Raw genomic sequence first — 27,223 nt, forward strand, 5'->3', positions numbered from 1 at the left:
TAGATTCAATGTGTATTTTACTTAAAACTCTGCAATTTCAGTTTTATTGCAATCCTTTCTGATCTCACCTATATTCCTTTTCATCTCAGCTTGTTGACTTTACATCTCATCTTCTTGCCCTTTTAAGCCAACTTTTCTTTCCTACGACATTATTGTCCTATTTCAGAATTTTTTGAATTTGATTTAATACGACATTTCCCTTGGATCCTAAAGTTTTAGAAGTACTCTTCCCTTTTCAAGGTGATGTTTGTTTTCTCTTGCTTTTTAATATTTTTTTCACAAGCTCTATATTATTATTGTTTTTAATTCATCAATATTCATCCCACAATAAAGAAAACCATGCCTATATCCAGTATTTGCTAATCAATAGGATAAGCAATTTTCTTTGTCTCTGACCATTGCCCATGGATATGTTGGTTTGAAAAACAGTCCTTTATTAAGTGTAGGTCGAGAAGGTAGTGTGATTCCTAAAGGAAGTAGCTTAAAACAGGATCTAAAAACTATTATGATTTTGAGGCTCTATGAAGAATGAGAGGGCATCTTTTCTGAATAAAGAAGGACATTGTAAAGACTACAATTTCAGATACACACTACTGTCTTTCTATTCTTGTCCTTAACAGGTGCTTTAATTTGGAGAACTATCTACCATGATAGGTTATATCCTTACATTCTACATCTACATACTTACATATTGCACATGTAATGCTAAAGCTTTATATTGAATGGAAAATTCAGTACTATAATGAGTTCAAAAATCAGTGCCTGTATGGTAACGGGAAGGCTGCTTAGTTTTCAGGTTCAAAGGGAATCTTTCAACCCTGAATAGTTAAGAGTGAATTATTAGTTAGCTAATGCCATGCCACAAACCACTCCAAAACAACTAACGTGGCTCACAATTCTATAGGTTGATAATATGGACCAGGTTTTTAGCTAGGCAGTCTTATCTTACACCCAGGTTCATTTAGGCTACCATAGATAGCTACTGCTTTATTTGTTATATTCAAACAATCTAGTATGGTCCCAAATGGGACAACTTATTTTTGTTCCATGTGTTCTTTCATTGTCTAGTAGGCTAGCCAGTGCTTGTTTACATCATGGTCACTGGTTACAGGACATTCAAGAGAGCAGTAAAAGAGTGTAAAATCTCTTGAGGTTTAGGATTAGAACTGGTGTCATGTTACTTCTGCCGCATAATATTGGCAAAAGCAAGTCACAAGGACCACTCAGATTCAAAAGTGGAAAAGTAGATACTGCTTCTTGATGGGAGGAGCTGTTAAGTCACATGGTCAAGGGCATGGATACAGGGAGAGATTGTAAGTTAAGGAAATTAATTTTATAATCAATCAGTCACAGTGGAAAAGCCAAGAAATATTTTCTAACATTTTATTGTGGAAAACAAAATTAATTTGACAATTTTCTCAGTCCACTTTTGTCATTTCTAGAATATTTTTTTTCTCTCAAAATTTAAGGTACAGAGTATTGGTGTTGTATTTATCTTTTCTTTATTATCTTGGAAAATTTAATAGAATGGCTTATGTCAGAGATTGATAACCACGTCATGTAAGATAATAAAAATGCCAATATGAGTTTTAATACTTAATTCTTCCCACGTATGGATGCTTTTCTGTAGAAGTTCCAGTTTTTCACAACACATTGAAAGCTGGGAAAAGAAGATCAACATATATTGATAAAACAGCTAATATATTCTAGTTCAACCATGGGTATATATAACCTGATCACACCTGGTCTTAAATATCTAGAGCCATATGAAGTGTTCTTGACCTGATGCTGAAATATCTTGATTTTGAACTGAGCTCTTGGGCTTCTCCTGGACCTGAACCTAAAATCTCCATGTTTTCTGGACACTTAGAAAATAATTTCTAGAACATGGTATAGTTTTATCTGCTTTGACAAACTCTTTTGACCAGGCAGTGACCAAAAATTGAGAATAGAAAAATCAAGGAAAATTTGCCAAATATATTTTAGAATTACAAAATTAAAAAAAAAAAAGTACATTGGAGTTAGTCATATCTGAGTACTTCTGATTGCCAGTGTGCATTCTGGTAAGTTAATTAACATCTCTGACAATGAATTCCACATTTGACAATGTTCTAAGAATTAATGAAATTTATACATAAAGTACTTAGAATAATGTCTGGATCATAGTAGGTATTCACCAAAAATAACTCTGCTTATTCTAAGTATTGCCTTCATTGAGACTTCTTAGAGTAAGCACAATTAAATACTTATAAAATTATAATACCTTACCCCTAGTTTTTTTTCCTCACGTTCCCTGTTACTTGGTTTAATCACTCAAACAGTTACGAGTGGGGATAGTTATCCAAATACTCGTATCAGTAGAAGCCCTCTCAAAATGCGTAATGAATAATTAGTAGATAAAGGAAACAGATTTTTAATTTTTGAAGAACACCTTGCAATAATATATTCTCTCTGATTCTCTTTAAAGGTGTTGAAATACTTTAAAATAATGTGTCCCAGGCTCTCCAAATATGTGCATATTTGCAGCAATGATACTCATTGTGGGATATGCAACTTAAAGTTTTAACAGAAGTAGTAGTACTATTTTCCTTTGTAAATAGTAGTAGATAGATGCCACAGTAACAGTTTTTACTTGATTAAGCTCATTTGATTCTCAAAAATAAAAACTAAAGTAAGCAGAGTGGAAGACATACTTATTTTTAAGATGAAGCACTAGAGCTTTAGGAGTTAATGTGCACTGCATGACCTGGGGCAACATCGTCAAGCTGTCTCCCTGATTCAATCCTGTGCCCCTTTGCTCTACCCCACTTTTCTCTTTCCACTTAGAAGCAGCTAATTTATTACTGGATCTGAAAATGTGGGGAAAGGCACTGTGTTGCTCTCTTCTCTGCATTTTGAGAATCCAGCACAGAGGAGTCTAATAAAAGAATGTTAAGTGAAACAATGATGTGAAACTGCATACTTTTGTAGGAACCACAAATATGTCTAATTTTCAAACGTTTATAAATTAAAAAGAGAATCAAGAGGGAACAAAGAGTTATAAAGAGTAAATAAAACACTAAGGAATTCAATCAGCTTTCATTATTTCAGTTTCTGATTTTACCTCTCCAAATTGCAAGTTCATAAACACCCAAATATTTAGTTAATTGACTATTGAATTTTTTTTTTTTTTAATTAAAATATAATTGAGCTCTAGCCTGGCTTAAGGTAACACTTAAGCAATGGCATCTTAAGTTTGGGTGAGATGTTAGTGAAATAGTACAGTTGAAAACTGCAACAGTAAAGACTCCTTAGCTTAAAACAAACAAATACACACAAGTAAGTAATGTTTTACCAGTCAGCAAAAGTGTAACAAAAATTGTATTCCTCAGGGTGGAACTGTCTTCAGTTCAGTGAGTTTACAGTTCCATTATTACAAAGCACTTTTTAAAGAGTGTTATTGAGTTGATGCTGATTTAAGATCTTATATCCCAATTTTAGCTTAAAAAATAAAAGGCAAGTCAGTTGAGGACAAAATCTGATGAAATGTCACAGTGACGCTTCAGTTACATGGAGGTTAGATTTATGGCAACCTCACTCATCCGGAACCAGCTGTAATCACGGCATTAGTGAGCCAGGCCTCTGTGGAGTCACATCTGTCAGAGGAGTCACCCATATCAGTGTAGGGCACATGGGCTAACCTGAAGTTCTTAACCAGGCATTGGGGTGTTCAGTAAAACTCTACCAGATTGGACTGAGCACAAAAGGCTGACAGCAGCAAAACAAGTTAAAAGTACTGTAAAGATAAAACGATAGTAAACAGTGGCCACCAAGGCTATCACTAAAATGCTTGATGTTTGCAAGAAAATGTTTGCTAATGGGCTGTGGATTCTGGGTAAGAAAACAAAGGAAAATCAAAATGGTCGCACTTTTCATACTTTTATTATTCATTCTTCAAAATTATTATTACATGCTCTTGAAACTGCTAAAAAAATGAGGTGCTGTTTATTTATGTAGCACCTTTAATTTTTGAAGAACCTAAGGATATTTAGTCAAATAAAGGCTTCCTGTATGTTCCCATGAAATTTATTTATTCTATCTTTTATGTTTTGAAGGGAAATGTTGCATGATATCAGCACCGCAGTGCAACATGCAGTGAGTTTTGAAATACTCTATTATAATGCAGCTAGTTGTCATATATGGAAAATAAAGATGTCTTCCTCATCCACCAAAATCTGATCCTGACATAAAAAGTACCCTGGGGCTCAATGCCTCTTATTCTTGTTCTGTTATCTCTTTCCCTTCATACCAACTTCTGTCACCCCTAATTCTTCACTTCTCTTCCCATCCGTGTGTTTTGTCCACCACGGCTATGTTCTCTTCCATCATCCTTGATTGCTGTCTCTCTAACAACTATAATTTAGCTCTATTCTTTCCTCTTAGCATCCTCACTAGATGTGCCCTTACAGTAAAATAACCTCCAATGAAATTAAAGACTTTAATGTAAGAACTACAATAAAACCATGATGGCATAGAAAGACTATATGGACATTTAAAAAAAAAAATCTTGGAAGAAAGAAAACCTTCTTAAAACCATCATTAAACCAGAAGCCAAAGGTCAAGAATTAATAAATTTGATTAAATAAAAACTTTAATTTCCATTTCCAATATATATGACAAAAAGAATCAATATAAACAGACCAATACTACAATAGAAAAATAACCAAAGGTCAGAACACAGTGAAACAGAAGAAGTATGAATATCTTACAAACATGAGAAATTGCACATTCTTACTCATATTTTAATATTTGCAGCTCTGCCATGTGACTGGCAAGATTTAAAAAAACTGATTAATTTGAAAAACTGATGCTGAAGGCTTCAAGAATCTTAATGTCATGCTAGTGGTGGGGGAAATTGAACTGGTACCCTCTCTGGAATTTAATTAATCGTCAATATTGAATTTGTATTTAAAAGAACATGTCTTTTCCACTTTTAGGAGTTTATCCTAGAGATACACTTGTACTTACAAACAAATATATAGTGGGTGATTTTTTTTTTTTTTTAAGAGAAGAGAGAAAGAACGATTGGAGGCAGGGACAGAGTGAGAAGGGGGGAGGGGCAAAGGGAGAAAGAGAGAATTTTAAATAGGCTTCACACCCAGTGTGCAGCCCAATATGGGGCTCAATCTCACCACCCTGAGATCATGACTGAGCCAAAATCAAGAGCTGGACACTTAACTAACTGAGCCACCCTTATATAATTGGGTAATATTTTAATTCCAGCATTATTTTTCCCAGCAGAAAAACAACCAACCAACAAATCCATCATCATTTGAACTTAAATATATTACGAAATATTCATAAAATGAAATGTTACATGGCTATTAAAAAGATAGAAGTAGATCTCTATATGCTGATATGAAAAAGTCTTTGGTAACTATTATTAAATGATAACATCAAAGAACAGTGTATTAATCATGTGTTTTATTTTCTGTACCTTATGATACTTGACATTTAAGAATATTTCCAACTGGAGAGAGACTGTGCCTTCTGAGGCTAGCAAATTTTTAGGAATAACAGAGTCAGACATGCATTCGATATGCAAACTAACCAATGAAGAGACATACTGTTCCACCTGGCCTGCGTACCCCAGGGTGGCAATATTCCTCCACCTTAATCCTTCCTAGGGCCAAGTGCCAGGTAACTAGAGATCATCTTTATAGATCAAAACCCATAGAAATTAGTCAAACTCACCAATCCTAAACAATTTACCCTGCCCTCCCTGGCCTTTCCTGGGACAATCTCAGTAAAGATAGTGACTTGGGTGTTCCCCCATGTCTGCTTTCTGCTTCCTGACCAAAACTCTGGTGTTCCTCTTATAACCTGGAATGAGGAGCCATGACTCTCATTTCTAGGGAAACCATGGGTAATATTAAACTTTTCTTTCAATGGCAGTGACCTCTCTGTGTACTTACTTAGTCACCTTTTATATTTTTATAAGATTTTATTTATTTATTCATGAGACACACAGAGAGAGAGAGAGAGAGAGAGAGGAAGAGAGAGAAGCAGGCTCCACGCAGGGAGCCTGACATGGGACTCGATCCCAGGACTCCTGGATCACGGCCTGGGCTGAAGGCGGCGCTAAACCGCTGATCCACCTGGGCTGCCCTGGTCACCTTTATAAATTAAGACCTAGCACAAAATAGAATAATGTGTAAAGTATGCTCTTATTTATGGAAAAAATGAGTATATATATGATGGACAGATGGACAGCTTCAGGAAGGGTATGAGACAGAATTTTGGAGAATGAAAATAGAAAACTGGGGTGGGGCAAAGAATGCTCTTACTAAGTGATATTTTGGAGAATTTAATTTTTTTTTATGTATTGCTTTCCTAATGGTAAAAGAACAATATAAAGATGACTCTGATTGCTATGTGGGGAACACACTGGAGAAGGTGGAATAGAAGAGTGAGATCAGTTAGGAAAATTAATAGTGCTCCCAGTGGTGATGACCGTATAGCAGACAAGGAAGAAAATGATAAGTAGGAAAATGGATAGGCTAGTATAGAATTAGTATAGAACACATAGCACTTGATAGAATTTTGGTGACAAGGAAGAAAGGAATTGAGAATTGCTGAGGGTTCTAAGCCAACCAACTGAATAAACTGGAGTGCTACTCACAAAAATGGGGAAAATGTGAGGGGGCAGTGTTATAGGAGATACTTAGACAATTCTACTTAAAGGCTGAGGAGTTTGCATTTGGAGAGGTGCCAGGATTTAATTTTTTCTCTCCGGGAAAGAATGAATTGATAAATGCTCTCCATTGCCTCTAACATGGGATACTATAGTCATGTCAGCTCTTTCGGGAAGATAATTTAGATCTGATTTAGAAAAAGAGAAAAGAGAACATTCTACAATATTCATATATCTCCTTCTGGCTGAAAAATATATACAATTTTTAGAATGTGATATTTCTATTAGAGTACTGGTAATTTTTTTAGTGCTTTAAAAGAGAAAAAAATGTTCTAATTGATTTTCTCCCAGTTTTATTGAGGTATGACTGACATACAAAAATTATATATATTTAAAATGTAAAACAAGATGTTTTGATATATGTATTTATTGCGTTTAATTGTCTTTCACCATTGTTACTCAGCTAGGCTATGAAAGGGCAATGGGATCATGGGCAGAAACAGTTTCTTTTTGAAGCAAGTACTAGCTCATTCCAGAGCTTGGCCAAGGAAAACTCTCTACTTTCCTTATCTAAGAAGGAATGAACTCACATTATAAGGGCCAATTGAATTCAAAGAATATACTGTAAGAGTTGTTATTTCATAGTATAAAACAGAAGTAGAAAGTAAAGGGAAAATTCTAGCCTAGATTGATTCATATTATTTCACTACCCTAAAGCAGCAGATTGAGGTATTATATTACTTGTAATAACTGATAAAGAACATAGTTGTGTATCCACATGCAATATATATTCAACTTTTAGAGGACAATAATAAAATGGCGAGCCCACTAGTGACTTAATAAACAGAATATCTGCAGCAATAAGTTTCCTTTGTGCTTTCCCTCAGTCCCAGTCCCCTGGTTTATATCCCTCCACAAAGTATTCCCTATCCTGAATTTCTCCTAACTTTCCTTTACATTTCTCCATTTATGTTTTGACCCTAACTTAAAGAACATCATGCTTAGTTTTATCCTTTTTTTTTTTTTAAATAAGTGTATACTGTGCTATTCATTTGTGGCTTGCTTATTTTTAATCAATAACATTTTTAGGATTCACCCACACTTATATGTTTACCTCTCATTAACACAGCTCTACCACTCTAGAATATTGTTATAGAATATATTAATATTATTTTTCTTTACTAGTGTTAACAGAAATTTGGGTGGTTTCAGTTGTTTCAGAGTTAGGAACAATGACCTTAGGAACTTTCTTATATGCGTTTGTTGGTGGTTATATACAAGAGAAAAGGTGGAATTTCTAGGTCTAGAATTTGCATGTATCCAACTTGATTCAATAAGTAGGTTCTACATTTCTACCAGTAGTACATGAGCTACTGTTATTCTCTATCCTTATCAATACTTGTTACTATTAAATTCTAGAAATTTTTGCCTATGTTTGTATGACATACCTAATTATGACTTTAATTTGAATTTTTCCAGTCATTTTTTGGCCAGTTTTGCTATTAAATTGTCCTATTAATTAGTATCTTATTTTTGCAACATCTGAGACATAGCTATTTGTCATTTTTATATGTCACAAATGTTTTACAAATTATAGCTTGTTTTATGATTTTCTATAGAGCCTTTTAAGAAAGACATTCTCAACTGTAGAAAAATCAAGCTTACTGATTTTTAAAATATATGTTAAAGATTTGGAATTTCACTGAGATAGTCTCCTATCTATTCTTCTAAAGCTTTAAATGTTTGCCCTCCTCTGAAATCATAGAAAAATATATGTTCCCTAAACTTTACCATTTTACCTTTTTTAGCAATTTAATTCAACTAGAATTGATTTTTGTATATCGAGATTCTGTGGGGTTTTTTTTCCCATTATGGCAAATCAATTTTCTCAGAATCTTTTAGTAAATCATACCCATCTATTTTTCCATTGTTCTCTGTTGTGATTCCTGTACTGACACTATAAATGATACCATGCATTCTTCATTACTCTAAGTTTTGTAATGTCTTATCTAGAAGAGCAATTCACTCTTTTTCTTCTCCAAAATAAATAAAAACCCACTGGGCTTTTTACTGGAACTGTATTGAATATATATGTAATGATTATATGTATTACTTATTATTATAAATATAAATATTACTTATTATTATGTATACATACGTACAAATTTGGGGGGGAGAATAGAAGAATTAGACATCTTTATTATATTGAATATCCCTGTCAAGAACATTATATTTTCTTAAGATATTTAAATAAAGCTTTATAATTTTCCTCATATATAATTTTTCTGAATTTATTATATACTTATTTGTAGTATACATATTTATGTAATATTTATTACACTTAGTTACAATATTTATATAATATTTAAGGGTGTTTTACATATTTGTGATATTTTAAATTGCATTTTATAAAACTTAGGCATGAATATATAGAAATGCAATTTGATATATAGAAATGAATATATAGAAATGTCAATTTCAGATATTGACATTCAGCAAACGAAGTATTCCATCTTATTCTATTAATGTTTCTGTATATTCTCTTAAGTTTTCCAGGAAGCCAACCCATGAGTTTTGTTTCTTCTAAGCAAATCCATATAATTTTTTTCTTTTTAATCTTACTGCAGTAGCTAGGAACTCTGTCTACCACCATGATGAATGACGTGGTGAAAAGTTTAGCATTTCCCAACCGTTGACTATGCATCTGTTTTTACATGTTACTCATAAGGTTCCTCCTAGAACCTTTTGCTAAATCTCTTTATCATAGTTAGATGTTTAACTGTATTGAATGCCTTTAGTATCCTATTGAGATGGTCACACATATTGTTTCAGTTTAATTTAATTTAATTTAATTAATTAATTATTTATTTTTTTAAAGATTTTATTTATTGATGAGAGACACAGAGACTGAGAGAGAGGCAGAGAGAAACACAGGCAGAGGGAGAAGCAGGCTGCATGCAGGGAGCCCGACGTGGGACTCAATCCCGGGTCTCCAGGATCAGGCCTTGGGCTGAAGGCAGGCACTAAACCGCTGACCACCCAGGGATCCCCTCAGTTTAATTTTAAATTCCCTTGCCTTGTCCCATTTATTTTTCATAAAGGCATATTTCCTTTCACTTCGTCGTAGGTTAGTTCAAAGTTATCTGGAATTTTATCTTTCTTGTGTTAATCTTGTGGTTCTCCCTCTCTTTCTAAAGTTCTCTTTAAGTGATTTTGTATTTTCTTTGATTTTCTCCCTGTAGAGTTTTACCATAGGCTTGTATAGATTTTATTTTTTCATTTATTTATTTTGTAAGATCCTGGTTCTTATAAGTTCTATCTTCCTCAAGTTATGTGGGGGTATTTTAATTAAAGCCCTTCCCTCTTTCATGGACATTGTTAAGTTCTTTTCTTAAATACAAAAATTTCTTAAATTATATTTACAGTGCATTTTTCAGTTATCAATCTAGCTGGTAAGCTATGGTCATTGGCCTTTGCAGATGGGAAACTATTTGCAAGCCCTTTATTTTTGTTGAAAGCAGCAAAGAAGTAAACAAATTGGAAAAAAAAAAAAGCCTTTTCCTGATGGGAAGGTAAAATTCGGATTGTAATTCATTTCTTCTTTTTCAACTACAACCATGTTCATATAATGGCAACTTGTTAAATCTTTAAGTCTTTATGTCTTTTTCTTAGGGTCAGAATATTTCCATTTATGAAGATACTTTGTCGTCATTTGACTGGATTTCAGGCACTGGTTGCCAGCAGGTTCCTGATTCTCACTCACAACTTATTCCTGCTCCCAGACATCACCCCTTCAGATCATATTTCCACTTAGTCCAGTGATTTAAAATAAATGTGTATCAGAAAATGGCTCTCCTGCTTAAAGGGCTGCTTACAAATATTAACTGCTAGGACTATATGATCTGGTCCTGCATACTCACCCTGTTCTACACCTACTTCATTTACTATACACAATAATCTTCATTCTGAACTTCAAATTTGCCAACTTTGATCACATCAAGCTCTTGTACAAGCTTTTCTCTCATTTGGGAATGGAATAAATATCTTCAAAAAAAAACAAATTTAAGCTCAAAATTCTGGTTTAAAGGAAAACAATGCTGATCATTCTATATACAGTCGAGTCTACACTATATAGAGAGCTAATGAGAACAAGAGCCTGATCATGGGGCTATATCTTGCTATATATCCTGCTGTATCCACAGGGTTGAGTGCAGTGACTGCCATTGTAGGTGCTCAATCCTTATTTACTGACTGAATAAATGAAGAAATGATTGAATAAATACATATCTAACTGAGAATACTTGATACTTAGAAACTGAGACAAGAAGGCAACTAAGGGTACTGAAGACAATCTCTGCTATTTTCCTCCAGTTTTGGTTTTCCAGCTTTAACCAGTTGTTAACCTTGCAGAATATCTCCTCCTCAAGCATTCATCAACTCTCTGGCAACCTGGTCACACTATAAGCTTTGCCCCTCTAAACTGGTTGCTAGTAGCAGAATATTCCATAACTCTCTTATATTTATCTCCCTTAATTCCACATTATTCCTGAGAAAAGTAGAAATATATGTCATCAGGAAGCATTCTCTCTCTTTTTTTAAGATTTTTATTTATTTACTCATGAGAGACAGAGAGAGAGAGAGAGAGAGAGAGAGGCAGAGACACAGGCAGAGAGAGAAGCAGGCTCCATGCAGGGAGCCTGATGTGGGACTTGATCCCGGGACTCCAGGACCATGCCCTGGGCCTAAGGCAGGCGCCCAACCGCTGAGCCACCCAGGCATCCCAGGAAGCATTCTCTTTTAGTTTAATTCAAATAACATCTGCATATATTTTTTAACATAAGTAGTATGCAATTGGTGTTAATCCATATTTTAAGTTCTGATGGGGTTTTCTTTTTAACATTTTATTTATTTATGTTTAAGGTCTTAAATGTCTGGATGGGGGATGCATATAAGTCTATATTTAAGGGCATCTGGACCTGGAGATTTTCATTTGATTGGAGGAAACATTCAATCTATATTCTAGATTATCTACAGTTTGACAGAACCAGAGTAAACCATGAACACACATTTCTCATTCTTTTGAAGCTTATTACTTTAATAGATACACTTCAATTGCACTGTTAATTTTTAATGAACTGTAGTTTCTTATCTTTCTAATAGAACATTGCCCTTGAAAATGCCTTTACACTCTTGGAATAATCAAGATAAAGATACTTTTCCTTCCTTTTGAATATTTTAAGGTTAGCTGTGGTCCTTAGATACACCTTGAACTTGTTTTGTGTTGATTTTGTGGTTGATAGTTTGATTACCAGACAAAAGATTTATTGTTGCCTAAGTGCTAAGCTTCTAAAAATACTTAACTAAGCATTCAACCAATATAATTTTGTACCCTTGAAAGCCTTCTGTAATTAGATATAGGTCAACTATATTCTTGGAAAGGCATCCTCACTCTTTACCATTTCCCTGCATAAATGAATTATAAATTAGAATTGCTGTTATTACCATTTTACTCTGGCAATTATTCCAATTTTACCACAGCAATCAGTTCCATCACAGTTCAAACTTAATCTATACAAAAAAATTTACCTTAATTCAACCTAAATCATATAATTATTTTTAATTATTAAATAAGTCCAGGAGCAATGAGGAGGATTGCTACTGTGAACTTAAATTGAAGCCATGATGAATTCACTGAATGAGAAGTTATGAAAATATTCAGAGAGACTGAGCATGGTACATTATTAGTCTATTAATATAAGTAAAAACAAAGCAGATTTTAAAAAAATCAGCAGTGATGAAAGTGTATGTGTCATTTATATGCACTATTTTGAAGACCTGAAACACTAAAACAAAATTGGTTCATGAGGTATGATACTTTCTTACCAGAGAAGGCAGGAAGACATATACTCCTGTATAGTAATAGAGTTTGATTGTGAAACCTAGATCTGACCTCAATAGGTTTGTTCCTTTTATTTTCTAGGAATTAAATGATTTTAACTATTTTAAAATTAGAATTAATTTTGAAAATATTCTCTAAAATGTCAAACAATTCCATAAATCAAGTTAAAAATTGGAATTGATGAAAACATATGACAGCTAATTTATTGAGGTAGTTTTTCTCAGTATCTATATAAATTAATGTGATATAGTCCATGTTAGCATTTTTGAGATATTTCTATGACCACAGTTGGCACCTATTAATACTTGCCTTTGGAACATTACAAAGTTTATCTTGTTCACACATAAATCATTGAGGACTTACTCATTTACTGAACTGAACATAAATTCTCTTATTAAAACATCTGTCTGCCAAATACAAATCATGGGATTTTCATAAGTAGCTTTATGGAACACCGTATTGCACTTTGCACAGGAGTGTTGAACACATCACACTCAATACACTTTCAGTGTCATATATGGAATGTAAAGAGGGATCCTCAAATAGCCTGACAGCCCTGCTTCAAATGATTCCAATGAAAAAATTAATTTGACTGTACAAAGAACAACTAATCACAAAAGGTATGCACACTAATGTCATTTAAACTTCTAAGAGAAAAACACAAAAAGAGCTGAGGTTTATAAACTACTCATAGTGTAAGAGGATTTATTTACTACATATAGGGAAAGAAGAAATGGGTGGGAGGGCCTCCTCTAGTGATTGGGTAGATGAGGTAATATTAATGGACTCCAGAGAGAAAATATAATTATACAACATCTACCTTTCAAGGAGAATGACTTGCAAATGGAAAGTTTATCCCATACATCATAAAGCAGAATTAAAATGCCAGTCAAATATACCTCCAGGTACTGAAACAACTTGCAAATATAAATGTTTATACACTGAATAATCATGGAGAATGGGGAAACAAAATGTTTGGATTACCTCAAACATTCTAATGCAGTCTCAGACTGAATTCTGAGCAAATAGCATCCATTCTAATTCACATTTTTCAGATCACATTTGAAAAAGTTTGGTTGTTGGGGCCAAAGTTAAATAATAAATGATGAACTGCATTAGTCCAGAAGAGAAAAAATGATAGAACATTGAGAAATCATATGATATGAGACTAGAAATTACTGAAACTTGGCTTGAAAATACTTAGTACAGGTTTAATTATCCTTAAAGAAATGAAAGGTTTGTATGTAGAAAACAATTACACTAAATCAGAGAAGATGTAGTTGGACATTTCAGCATAACAGCACTATAACTCTTATAGTATTTGAAAAATGTAATTGGCTGCCTTATGAGGTAGTAAAATCCACATCAAATCTTTAAGCAGAGTCTGGATGACCACCTGTCAAAGGTACTTTAGAGTTCTGAATTAGGTGGAATGTTTAGCTATACAACTGCTAAGTACTCACCAATTTATGAATGTCATTTGCAGTATATTACACTTGTAAGCGAATACATTTGTATCATATTACACTTGAAATACGACCAACATCATATACTAGTAAAATGTCTTTCAATCAAATGTTTTTAAGAAGCATTTTAGCAACAAAATTATTCCTTCTTATTTGAAAAAGGGTACTTTAAAAGATCTGAATATGTGACAATTATTAGTCTACCTCTTAGTTTTATGTAAAACAATAGAATGCAGAAGTTGTAGATTTTAGGAGAACCTCTTCATTTAATAAGAAACCTCTTTAAAATGTCCAATACAAGGAAAAAAATTAAACTTTATTTCCTTAACTTAGAAAACAAAAAATATATATCATTAAAATATTTCACTGTTTAAAAATTCAAATTATTCTTGACAATCTGCATATTAAAATGTCATTCCCTGACTGTCTCTTTAAAAAATTTCTTTCTTAAAAAAGATTTATTTACTCATTTTGAGAGAGAGAGAGAGAGAGGGACAGTGAGAAGGAGAAAGAGAGAGAGTGTGTGTGTGGTGGAAAGGGACAGAGGAGAGAAAGAATCTCAAGCAGACTCCCCGCTGAGATTGAAGCCTGATGCAAGGGGCTGGATCCCAGGACCCTGATATCATGACCTGAGTAGAAACCAAGAGTCAGCCGCTTAACTGACTGAGCTACCCAGGCACCCTTAAAAAATTTCTTTTTAATAGTGCCCTGCTTTCAAAATTGTCAGAAGGTTTAATAAAGCATGCCAAATTCTTTTCCTAATACATCTTTACTATCACAAAAAAAACCCAAGTTCCTAACAATCTATTGCCATCTTCCAAATCTTTATGCTTGCCTTTTAATTTTCCAATTAACTTATGCTAAATAATTTGTTTTTGCTTTTAGTAAAATCAGAAATTAAAAAAATAAGCAACACTACCAGTAACTTCACATACTTCTATTAGTTCTTGCTTTCAAAAATATACTAAATACGAAGAAATATTAATGACTCAAGATAATTTTATGAAAAAAAGCTGCTGGTTTTGCTCTGCAAGAAGAATTTCTGTGATATATACACACTGCTGGTACCCATGGGGAAAAGATAGCATTTTAACACAAGCATGAAGTTTATACATCAGCCTGAAGCCAAAACAAATAGATGTCTTTTTTTTTTTTTTCCTTAACAGAAAATTCACAGTGAGAGTTAAGGGGAAAGGCCACATACGTGAACATTAGCAAGTTCCTATTTACTATAGCTACTTCTCATGGTCCACTAGAGACCTGTCTCTGCCTATAAGAGCAGGAAGAAAATGAGGGCTAGCTGCCTTAGGGAAGATAGCAGGGACATGGCTCCCTGCAACAGTTCTTATAGTTTGGGAGTATCTAATTTCCAGGTACATGGTACTGTACTTCAAGGCATGATCAGGAAGGATGAGTGGTTGTTTATTTTCCCAACTAGTAACTACTCCTTAGGAATCATAATGCTGAAGAAGTATTTTTGTTCTTTCCTAGATTCAAACTACTCTCTCCTACCACAGCGGAGAAGGGGCATGTTGTTCCTCTTTAATCTTCTATGCTTTTCATCCCTTTGTCTTTCTTCTTTTCATTCTTGCTTTCTCTATAATCTAAGTGGCTTGGATTCTTATTGTAAGGTTTGAAGACTCCCATATTTTGGAATATAGTTCATGTTTTACAACTATCAAATTAAAAAACTGAAGCTATTTGGGCCTGGATTTAATCACTTACTGGCTTTGATTCGTTATTTCTTTGGGCCTCTAGAAACTAGGGCATGATCCACTGGTTACAGCAGTATGCAGACAAAGAAAAGATTTACAACTTTTCCCCAATTATGACATTCTTCTAGCTTCTAGGAGTTACACAAATCACATTGTTTCTCTCTCATTTGTCAAAACTGTAGTTTTTTCATACTGTGTGTCTCTTATGTGTCAACTGCAGTTTATTCTAAATGATGGCCCTGTTGGTAGAAATGTTGTAAAGGTTTACTCTTAAATAGTAAAAAGCATACAGGAATTTAGGAAGATATTTATCATTACTGATATAAATGAAATTACTATCAAGTGCAAGATTGGCTTTAATATTTTTAGTTAGTGATTATTCTGTGCACAAACACACTGCTTTGGTTTTATTGGAACCAGATTGTGTGACTGCAGGCAAGCAGCTTATCCTCACCCAGATGAAGAAATGAACGTGTTGGTCTAGATGATTTTTAATGTATTTTCTATCTTAGTAATTCTATTATCCTATGACTTCTGGAATAGGCTACATATGAGATACTTAAAATATATTATAAATACTCTAATAGTGTTGAAGAATTTTTAAGTCAGATTTTTAGTTGTGTGACTTTATTCATAACTGGGAATCAAGAAAAATCTCAATCACATGCTTTAAGGAAAACTCTGAGTGAGTTCCTACAGATGGTCCTATTTGTACACAACACCGGCACAACAGATTTATAAAAAATAAAATTTTAACAGCTATAAATATAATTCTCTAGTCACCATTGCATTATTCTCTAGATTATAGGAAACAAATCCTATGAACATTAATCACTGCTTCTGAAGTAATCAAATGAAACACCTGGAAAATGTTAATTTGTAAAGTTATCCAGCTCTAGGGGGCACTGCTGTACTGTGCATCATGTTTGGTTTATTGACGAAGGCTTAAGCAAGATTTCATTAAGGAGTTCTGCAGGTTTCAGATACAGAAAAAGCACATAAACTATTTATAATCAATTTAAACTTTGAGAAAATTAGGTAACTGTGTAAAATATTTATATGCAGTTTTTGGAAATGAATGTTTCTTTTGTTGGTAAGAATATCTGTCTTTCTGCAGCAACTAACTATGGTTGTGGATAGGAGTGTTTTTATTAACTTTTACTGTCAAGGTCTAATGAAGGACAATATATGTTACTGTTATGGAATTATTGAAAGTATTCTGCCTTAAAATTCAAAATAAAAAACAAAAATGGCACAGTTGGTTTCCGGAGACTGTAATCTTGTAATTAGCTCTGCTATTGCTATATTCAGTTAATCTCTGATCAGAAGGCTCTGTAATATTATATAAACTCTATGACTTAAGGCATCTTTTAAAAATGAAGAACCTCAAAAACAGTGACAGTTCGAAATAATCCCAAAGGTAAGTTACCACATTTATAGTACTAAACTATGGGAAATGAGGACTGTCAAGGTGAGAGTCAAATACAAAAGTCAAGATCAGCAGTCTCACAGATTTTAAAAGTATATTTAAAAATATATCTTGAGAAATTAATTTTATCATTTAAACTATTAATTATATGGATTATGAATACTCAATAAAATCTGTAAATTAAAACTATTATATATGGATTATGAATACTCAATAAAATCTGTAAATTCAATGAAACCCCAAGTCAGGATATGCAAGTATTTATATTGAAGGTTAACAGAAATTTTAAAACCTATATGCAAGTTTAGGTCAACTATCTCTCACTGTTAAAGCATTAAGAAAAGTTAATTTGACATTTTCAAGCCAAACAGAGGTGACTTCCAATAGGCAAAAATCTTTTAAGTTAAAATTGGGGTTCTATTTAGACTAAGGTAACATCTGGTCATTATCTAGTACGTGGATAGATCATAAAAGCAATAATATACAACCATATGAATAATATGGATTTTTTCCATTAATCACTGATCATATATGGCTTAACTGTCAATATAGACTGATTAATAGTAATATAGAATAAGAAAGGAAGGATTCAGGAGGCCAATATAGCAGATTGAGTGGGGATTTTGCACAATAATCCTGATTTAAGGCACTGACCTTGAATATAGTATAGAGGGGACATTTCTGAGACATATTTAGGAGATATAGTTGATGGTATTTACTGACTGCATAAAAGGACAAGGATGAGAAAATGGATTATGATTGTACATGATAATGGACATATTTATTAACTAAGGCATATATTTCTATCTTGATGTCTGGGTTGGCACACAAACTTGTACTTCTAAAAATCAGTAAGATGCAATATGAAATAAATGAACCCATCATATACACTGCCTCATTCAATTTATTTCAATTAGCCAATTGGCGGATAGAGATTGGGATTGCCCACCTGTATAGACTGACTTGGAGAGTAATAAACTGATAATCATTTTTAGTGAAGATTTTGGAACAGGGTTTAAAAGATACTCAAACAGCAATTCTGCAATGGCCTCTCTTTTCCATGTCTGATGCTTCCAATTTGGAGGAAATCTGTATGTTCTCACAGAAATCCAACATTTAAAGCAAAGTGAAGGGCAGCCCGGGTGGCTCAGCGGTTTAGCGCCGCCTTCAGCCCAGGGTGTGATCCTGGAGACTCGGGATTGAGTCCCACGTCTGGCTCCCTGCATGGAGCCTGCTTCTCCCTCTGCCTTTGTCTCTGCCTCTCTCCCTTGTGCTCTGTGTCTCTCATGAATAATTGCATAAAATCTTAAAAAAAATAAAGCAAAGTGAAGAAAAAGCCCTAGTGAAATATAAAAAAATCATTTTATACTTAGAATAGGTATTAATACTAATTTAAAAACCTGATCTACAATCAAATTAGAATCAATATCTAGACATGTGAGTGAATATGCCTGTAGATGACTCCATTCCAGTTGCCGGCCGCAAGTCTCCCTTTCTAAATACTAGGAGGAACGAGCTACTGTTGTTGTATTCTGTTGGAATTTCTGACCCATAAAATTCTTAAACATGCTAAGTGATTGTTCCACACTGGCATGTCCTGGGGGTGAACTTACTGAGCCATACTAACTTGAACAACACCTGATCATCATCATCTTATTCCTGAGCTATTGAGAAAACTTTCTTTTGATCCGCTTTACTACCATTCAATCCATCAGTAAGTCTCTTGCTTCTACATTTTTAAGAATATCATAAATCCAATGATTTCTCACCATTTTCATGGGGACAAAAATAGATTTCCCAATTTTACTCTCATCTTACAATATGTTTACCACAGTAGCCAGAATCACATACATTTTGCATACACACACACACACACACACACAGACACACAATCATAACTCTTTACTGTTCAAAACTCTATCTTCTAGTCACTTAAAAGGAAATTAGAAGTCTTTAATGTGGACTATCAATTCTCCAGGAATTATCTGATCTCATATTCTATCACACATTTTATTGTCTACTTCTGCTCCAGTAACAGTTTTTATGTTACTGGAATGTACCAACTTCATTCTTGCTTAAGGACTTTTGTACTAGCAGGTTACTTTGCCTAAAATATAACTCCCAAAATATTTTCCTGGCTAGATCCCTCATTTGATTCATGTGTTTTCTCAAGCACTTCCTCTTCAGAAATACCTTTCTTACCCTAACTAAACTAATTATATAGGCAAGAGAAGAATCAATTTCCATGATTCCTTATTTTGCCTTTTACATATATGGCCTAACTCCAACAGTTAAGCCATATTCAGTTATTGGTTCACTGTTCATCTTCTCTACTAGAATATTAGTTATGTGATGGCAGGGACTTCATTTATTTCACAATGTATTCCCAGAGCCTAGAACACATCCTGAAACCCAGTGAGTGCTCTGAAATATTTATAGAATGAATGGACAAACGAATGAATAAATGGATGATGAATCTGCCTGGGGAAGAGTTTGTCATCTCTGGTCTCTTAGAAGGAGCTAATAAGCTGTGAAATAATAGTTCTACCTTATAGCAGCTGTATGCTTTTGGATATGCTTATCTAAACTTCTCTTACTTCACTTTTCTCATCTGTTAAGATGGAGAAATAATAATGTTCCACATACATAATTTCAATACAAACATGGTATTTAGCGCTCTGTTAGTAATATAGTGGGATCTGAACAAATGTGACTCTCCTTTCCCAGTTAGATTCATAGCCTATACATCCCAGTTAAACCTGGCTACATCTCAGATGTCTTACCTCTACAACTGCTCTAACTCAAATCCTGGAATACTGGGAAATGGCAAAGGAGAACATTACAGGCCTTGCCAAAGGGCGTGAATTTTATCCTGAAGTCAAGATGGAGTTGAAGGAGTTTAAACTTTAATATAAATAGAAATACTCAGGTAACTATGGCTAAATGTGACAAAGGCAAATATTAAAAATTGGAACCACTTCTAGCTGCTCTGCTTTGCATTAATATTGTGGAATCTTCAAAAAAGAAAAACGTGTTATATATGAATAAGGGATTTTTGAAATGGAAAACAATCTTAAATCATCTTGTCCATCATACTGTCAAAGCAGGTTTTAATATGCTGTTTGATTTGAGATCTATAAATATAAAAGGAAATATAATATTTTATTACCACTTTATCATTTTGGGAACAAGATTTAATATGTGTATCATTTGACATTTTTTAAAGTAAGCTCAACATCCAACAGGGGGCTTGAATTCACTACTCCAGGATCAAGAGTCACATACTCTACCAATTGAACCAGACAAGTACCCCTCATTTGACATTATTAGTACCTTCACACTTATATATAGGCCCAACTTTGATTAAATATTACCATCACACATTTCTTCTCCCTTCCCTTATATTCCCTTTCACTATTATTTATATTTCCGTGGGAAATATCAGAAAGGGAGACAGAACAGGAAGACTCTGGGAAACGAACTAGGGGTGGTGGAAGGGGAGGAGGGCGGGGAGTGGGGGTGAATGGGTGACGGGCACTGAGGGGGCACTTGATGGGATGAGCACTGGGTGTTATTCTGTATGTTGGTAAATTGAACACCAATAAAAAATAAATTTATTATAAAAAAAGAAAAAATATTTCCATCAGTTTTTCATTGTTAAATTCTTCTTTATATGCTTACAATATTTTTTTCTAATTTTCTGTATTGTATATTAATACCATCTGGTACAAAATGGGAGTGTTTTCAGTGCAAAATCTAGAAATGTTGGAAGATTGATGAGATATGAAGAGCTTATAGAGAAAATGAGGCCTTGAACTTTGTTTTCATTTTTAAATAATTGAAAAAACAAAAGCTAGTGCCAAAGCTCAGTGATCAAATAGAAGTTAAAACTGTGTACATGAAGAGTAACACTGAAAAGCCAGACATTTTTTACTCTTACTTGCTTTAATTAAACCACTGCCTTTAGCTACTCATCCAATTACAGCCAGAAGGGGACTATGCAGTTGTTCTCCAATATCAGTCATAAAATAATCCATGTACCATTCAGAAAGTTTTGTTCAGAAACATGTTCATGTGATATGATTTTATATATCCTTATTTTCACACAAATAAAGCTTTTACAAAATATTAAAACTATGCCATATTTAATGCTTAGAATTTTATCATTTGAAAGTTTTAGCAATAATTACTAGAATGTAAAAATGAATGTGATATATATAACATAATGACAAGGACTGAATACTGTATATTCTTTTTTTAAGATTTATTTATTTATTCATTCATTCATTCATTCATTCATTCATGAGAGAAACAGAAGGAGAGAGATGGGCAGAGATGCAGGCAGAGGGAGAAGCAGGCTCCATGCAGGGAGCCTGATGTGGGACTCAATCCTGGGTCTCCAGGGTCATGCCCTAGGCTGAAGGCAGCGCTAAACTTCTGAGCCACCTGGGTTGCCCAAATGCTGTATATTCTTTAAACTATGTAATAAGTGAAATTAAATCATATTTCAGTATAGCTAATATATCATCAGAATAGCTAGCAAGAGGATTAGGTAACAAGAGGATTACCTTCAGAAATTCCATTATTTTCAGTGTTAGCAAAAGAGCAATGTAGAGGGATTGGCCCTTCTTGGATGTCATAAAATGATATGGCCACCAACAGTGCTCACAAATCTCCAAAATGCTAACCTATGTATTTTGAGTAGAAAATATGGCATCATTTTAAAAAGAATGTGATAATCTTGAATATCTTCCATACCTTGAACAATATATCTCAGGATTAATAATAGACTTGAAAAATACCATATTATCACAGCCGGTTTTATAGTGAACTTTTGGAATCTCCACTGCTGGTATGAGGCAATACCACTGAAAGTCCCATGGAATCAGTGACCATACTTGGGAAGCTCATCACTGAGTCCCAAATACTCAGCAGGAGCTTTAACAAATTTTTGAGTAATTGAATGAATGAATGAACTGATCTGTCCCCAAATAAGGATGAAAATCAAAGCATTCCTGGTAAACCAAACACTTGTGAAGAACACTATATCACTGATATATTAAATTCTGTTCCAGGAAGAACTATGAACAGTTGACGACCCTCCAAAGAGTCATCTTTCTCAGGTGCTTCCTAGACTGACAAATGTAAAAAGTAGATGGTACTCAGATCTTTGTATTTGTGTCACTGTTTACATAAGACACTTATATGTACCATTTAAGATCCTCTTATCTTTATCTGCTTCTAGGTGAGTGACCTGGTGTCACTCTTTCCAGTCCTAGATATTGCTGAACAAATTCTTCTCCCACCCTCCCTTGGAAGGACTGCCATGAGAGATAGTCATTTATTTGATTTCTAAGAATCCAGTGAGACTGAACCACCAGTTCAATGATTGCCAAGTAGTATCCGGCCTGCTAACACATCCCATATTTAAGCTCTATTTCACTCGTTTTCCCTCTCTTTGATCTTTGGAATTGCATTCTTTAAAAAAGTAGTAGCATATGAGAAATCCAGGCTGGTAAACCACCAAAATTTGCTTCTCTGTTGGTGACAGATGCTGATGTTATCCATTTTTACCCTGACACTTCGGCAAAAATCCTAGGAGTCATTCTTGTCTTCTTTTCTTCCTTAATCTGCTTGAAACTCAGTAGCTAAATCTGGCCATCATTTATTCTAAATAACATGCATTGACAAACTTTTTCTGTAAAGAGCTAGATAATAATATTTTAAGCTTTGTGGGCCATGTATTTCAGTCACAACTACACAATTTTGTGGTTACAAGCTTGAAAGTAGCCAAAGATAATACACAAATGATTGGGTGTGGCTATGTTCTAGTAACACTTTATTCATGAGCACTGAAATTAAAATTTCATTTAATTTGTATATATCACAAAATATTCTTCTTATTTAAAAAATATTTTGTTTATTTATTCATGAGAGACACAGAAAGAGGCAGAGACACAGGTAAAGGGAGAAGTAGGCTAGGCTCCCTGTGGGAGCCTGATGCAGGACTCAATCCCAGGACCCCAGGATCACGACCTGAACCAAAGGCAGACATTCAACCACTGAGCCACCCAGTGCCCCAAAATATATTCTTTTAAATAAAATTTCCAACTGTTCAAAAATGCCAAAAAATTTACTCCGTTCCTGTGCCTTGCAAGGTAGTGAGCTGAATTTTGCCTGTGGTTACCATTTGTTGACCTCCAACCTAGTTGCAAGGTGTCTGGAAAAGGAGGTCCCTCTCTTAGCTTCTGCCTTTAGTAAAAGCTCCACATTACTTTGTTTGACAGCTAGCTATATCTCTGCTTAGGCTGCTTCTCTGACTACTACGTATCTATGTATGTCCTCTTTTGTATCGAATATACCCAGTCCCTTCCCAAAAGACAGGGCACACAATCTCATCTAGTCAGTGCATCCAACTCAAAGTCATTGATTTTGGCTAATCATTGGACTAGCCAATAGCTAGTCCAATAGCACTGGACTAATATCCAGTCCTTATTACTCAATCTGCCTGTGGCTTCTTAAAGGTCTAGAGAGCTACAAATTCAAATGTGATTTCTATGCTTAGTAGTAATAACATACACAGAAAAATAAAAATAATATAAGCAGATGGAATAGGAACAGCATAATTGTACAAAATGCCCATGCAGAGCGAAGCATGGGAATGTAGCAATGACAAAAAGCAGCTAAGTCATTGATTGTGACACCTTCTGCCTGGCACTATAGAGAATTCCTTGATTAGACTGATTTTCTTGGAAAACAACCTTCCCATTCATTAGGTCTCACCCAGCTCTCTGGTCTTATCTGAAATAGGCTCTGGGTAGAGGAAGGCAGAGCTTTCACATAGTGCTTCATGTTGGTATAAATTTTGGGACCTAAATAAATAAATAAATAATAAATAAATAAATAAATAAATAAATAATAAATGAATGAAATTTTGGGACCAAGAGATATTTTATAGTTATAGGGGTTTGTTGTTTTTAATTCAGGCTTGTGGTTTTCTTGGCAATGTATTTCCATTAAAATTTAAAAAGCACTGATCTATTTGCATTTAGTCTGTTTGTAACAATATGAATTATGATCTTTCCTTGTCAAAGTTCTCAAGCTGGCTTTATTTTTTTGTTTTGTTTTGTTTTTCTTCTCCTCTTAAACCATTAGTGGCAGCTACTTAACTTAATGACACTACTTGATGTCATCTGAACAATATGGGTGTAAGACATAAAGCATCTTTTCAATTTATCTTTGCTCTATGGCCTAGTTCATATATTTTGCTAATATATCTTAATGAGCCTGTGTTTCTCTCAGCATTATATGTTCTTAATTATTTAGGGGGAGAGATTCTGGAATGGTCAGCTTTTCTAGACTTTAGAAGCTTCAATCATGTCAGATCTTTCAAGTACTCCTCAGCCAATAAAAGATAACTAATAAAAAAAAAGATAACTAATGCTCTTCCTAAAATTCATATGCCAGAAATCAGTTACTTTCCTTCAGCTCACATCTCATGGATGAGGCCTAGCTCAGTAGTCTTACCTAGATGCAAGAGTGGGTGGAGGGGATTGATTGAGCAAGTTTGTTCTTGGATGTGCAACTGTTTCTATGAGGCAATTCTATATTATGGAGGGGGTGCATAAACTGTTCTGTTGCAAAGCTAGTAGTGAATTTAACTTTTATTCTGAAAGCAATGGCAAGCATTTGGAAGGTGGCCATCCATTAATACCAAAAGCAGAGACTGAGAATAAAATATGTCTGAAACATAGCACAGTATGTAGAAGCCTCCAGGCACTGAAGTCTCACCTTATCTGTCTCACCAGTTTTGAACATATGAGAGTTTTTGTGAACCATCATTAATCATGAACACTACCATGAATGCTATTATTCCCAAATGAATGTTTCTACTTTTCATAATAACCACATGTGTTACATATTACCAGAACCTCAAATAGTAGCATTTGAAAAAGATTCATATTAAATTCTAACAGATACAATTATATTTCTATATGTAAAACCCAACTACACACATTTCACTGCAAAAATAAAATACCTTCTTTCTCTTGAATGTTTCATTTCCTAAGTATTAAAATAGACTTTAAAACATAAATATTGATATCTTTCAATTGTCAAGGAAAGTATGTAATGCACAAAGATGTGAATGAGACAGGAATAGAATACTGCAAAATTTCTACAGTGCAGGGAAATGAAAATATATTTTAGTTAAAAAGCTTATGCCAAATAAAAAAGTTAAATTGGAATGGAAATAAATACAATTTATAGTATAACAAAATCTAGAATTCTATATTTGTACTTTGCTCTTCAGTGTCTTTGTGTTTAGTTTTTATTTATTTTAGTGTATTCTTTTATTTTGTATGGGGAAAAAATTAGATACTTCTTAAAAAAAAGAGGGTAGTACATTTGAACTTATAATGGAAAAAATTATTCTTCTTAGATAACTATTCTCTTAGCTGATAGGGAATATGGTCAAAAAAACATATGTACAGATGGTTAATTATGATAGTTACCAAAATGGATGCACCTCCTGTGTCACTGTGTTAAGTGCATTGTTTATACACAATTTCATTCAATCTTCATGCCAACTCTATGATACTATTATTATTGTCCTTATTTTACAGGTAAAAAAACTGAAGTAGAGAGAGGTTAAATAACTATGAGAAGGTTATACTGACAATAAGAAGCAGAGCTGAACTCTGAAACTTGATAGTTCTGATTAATTCCTCTGCCATAAAAATATACCAGGTTAAATCAAACCCATTTCCAAAAAAGCTAGTAGTTAAGCTCTCTAGTTTGTCTGTGTAATAGAACAGAAGCAATGTTTTTATAGTGGAAGCATATTAACTGTATTTGTGATGAACTCTGTGCAATAGAAAAAAACATTTTAAATTACTTTTAGAGAAAGAATTGCCTTTAGTTTGTGAAATACTACAGTAGAACATTTAATTGTGAAAATACAGGCCCCAGGGCATGGTCCAGAAATTAAAAAAAAGAAAAAACAATATTATGAAAGTTAATTGTTCTTTTTAATATGATAGGGAAAAGTTATATTGAGTTTCTAGAGAGCCAGGGGTTAGGGGTTAGATTCTAGGGAGGACGCATAATTTCTATTAAGGTTGAGACTGAGGCCAAGAGCAGATCTTTAAGAAATGTCTGAGGTTGGCAGCTCCCACATTCGGGGCATATATATTTATAGCAGCAATGTCCACAATAGCCAAACTGTGGAAGGAGCCTCGGTGTCCATCAAAAGATGAATGGATAAAGAAGATGTGGTTTATGTATACAATGGAATATTACTCAGCCATTAGAGACGACAAATACCCACCATTTGCTTCAACGTGGATGGAACTGGAGGGTATTATGCTGAGTGAAGTAAGTCAATCGGAGAAGGACAAACAGTGTATGTTCTCATTCATTTGGGGAATATAAATAATAGTGAAAGGGAATATAAGGGAAGGGAGAAGAAATGTGTGGGAAATATCAGAAAGGGAGACAGAACATAAAGACTCCTAACTCTGGGAAACGAACTAGGGGTGGTGGAAGGTTAGGAGGGCAGGGGGTGGGGGTGAATGGATGACGGGCACTGAGGGGGGCACTTGACGGGATGAGCACTGGGTGTTATTCTGTATGTTGGTAAATTGAACACCAATAAAAAAAATTTATTAAAAAAAAAAGAAATGTCTGAGGTTGGAATGGTCAAGGGATTTTTAAGACCAAGGATGGGCAATGTTTTCATATTCTTGTATTGCTATGCTATTCTCTGAAATACCTGACCCCTTTTCCCTGAACTCCAACCCTCAAATTTTGTGTTCATAATTCTTTGGAAAACATTTAGGAAAAAAAGACTGTGATAACCTTTTATTTGAGGAAGAACAAATGACAATTACAACAATAGCTAGGCTAGTAATAATAAAGTGTATATTAGGAATTTGACACCATTAAGAGAATCTTTTAAAAGTATATATTAAATCATCAATCTCTTACAGCAACATTCCATAGCCAAGATTGTTATCATTATCATTGTTTATAATGAAGAAT

General features: G+C 34.0%; 1 protein-coding gene across 1 annotated transcript in view; it reads right to left on the reverse strand.

Moving 5' to 3' along the window:
* The window catches only part of EYS (eyes shut homolog), a 1,532,152-nt gene that overhangs the window by 459,114 nt on the left and 1,045,815 nt on the right, over nt 1-27,223 (reverse strand). The window lies entirely within an intron of this gene.

Source organism: Canis lupus, chromosome 12 (genome assembly GCF_011100685.1).
Source record: "Canis lupus familiaris isolate Mischka breed German Shepherd chromosome 12, alternate assembly UU_Cfam_GSD_1.0, whole genome shotgun sequence".
In the NCBI taxonomy this organism is placed as follows: Eukaryota; Metazoa; Chordata; class Mammalia; order Carnivora; family Canidae; genus Canis; species Canis lupus.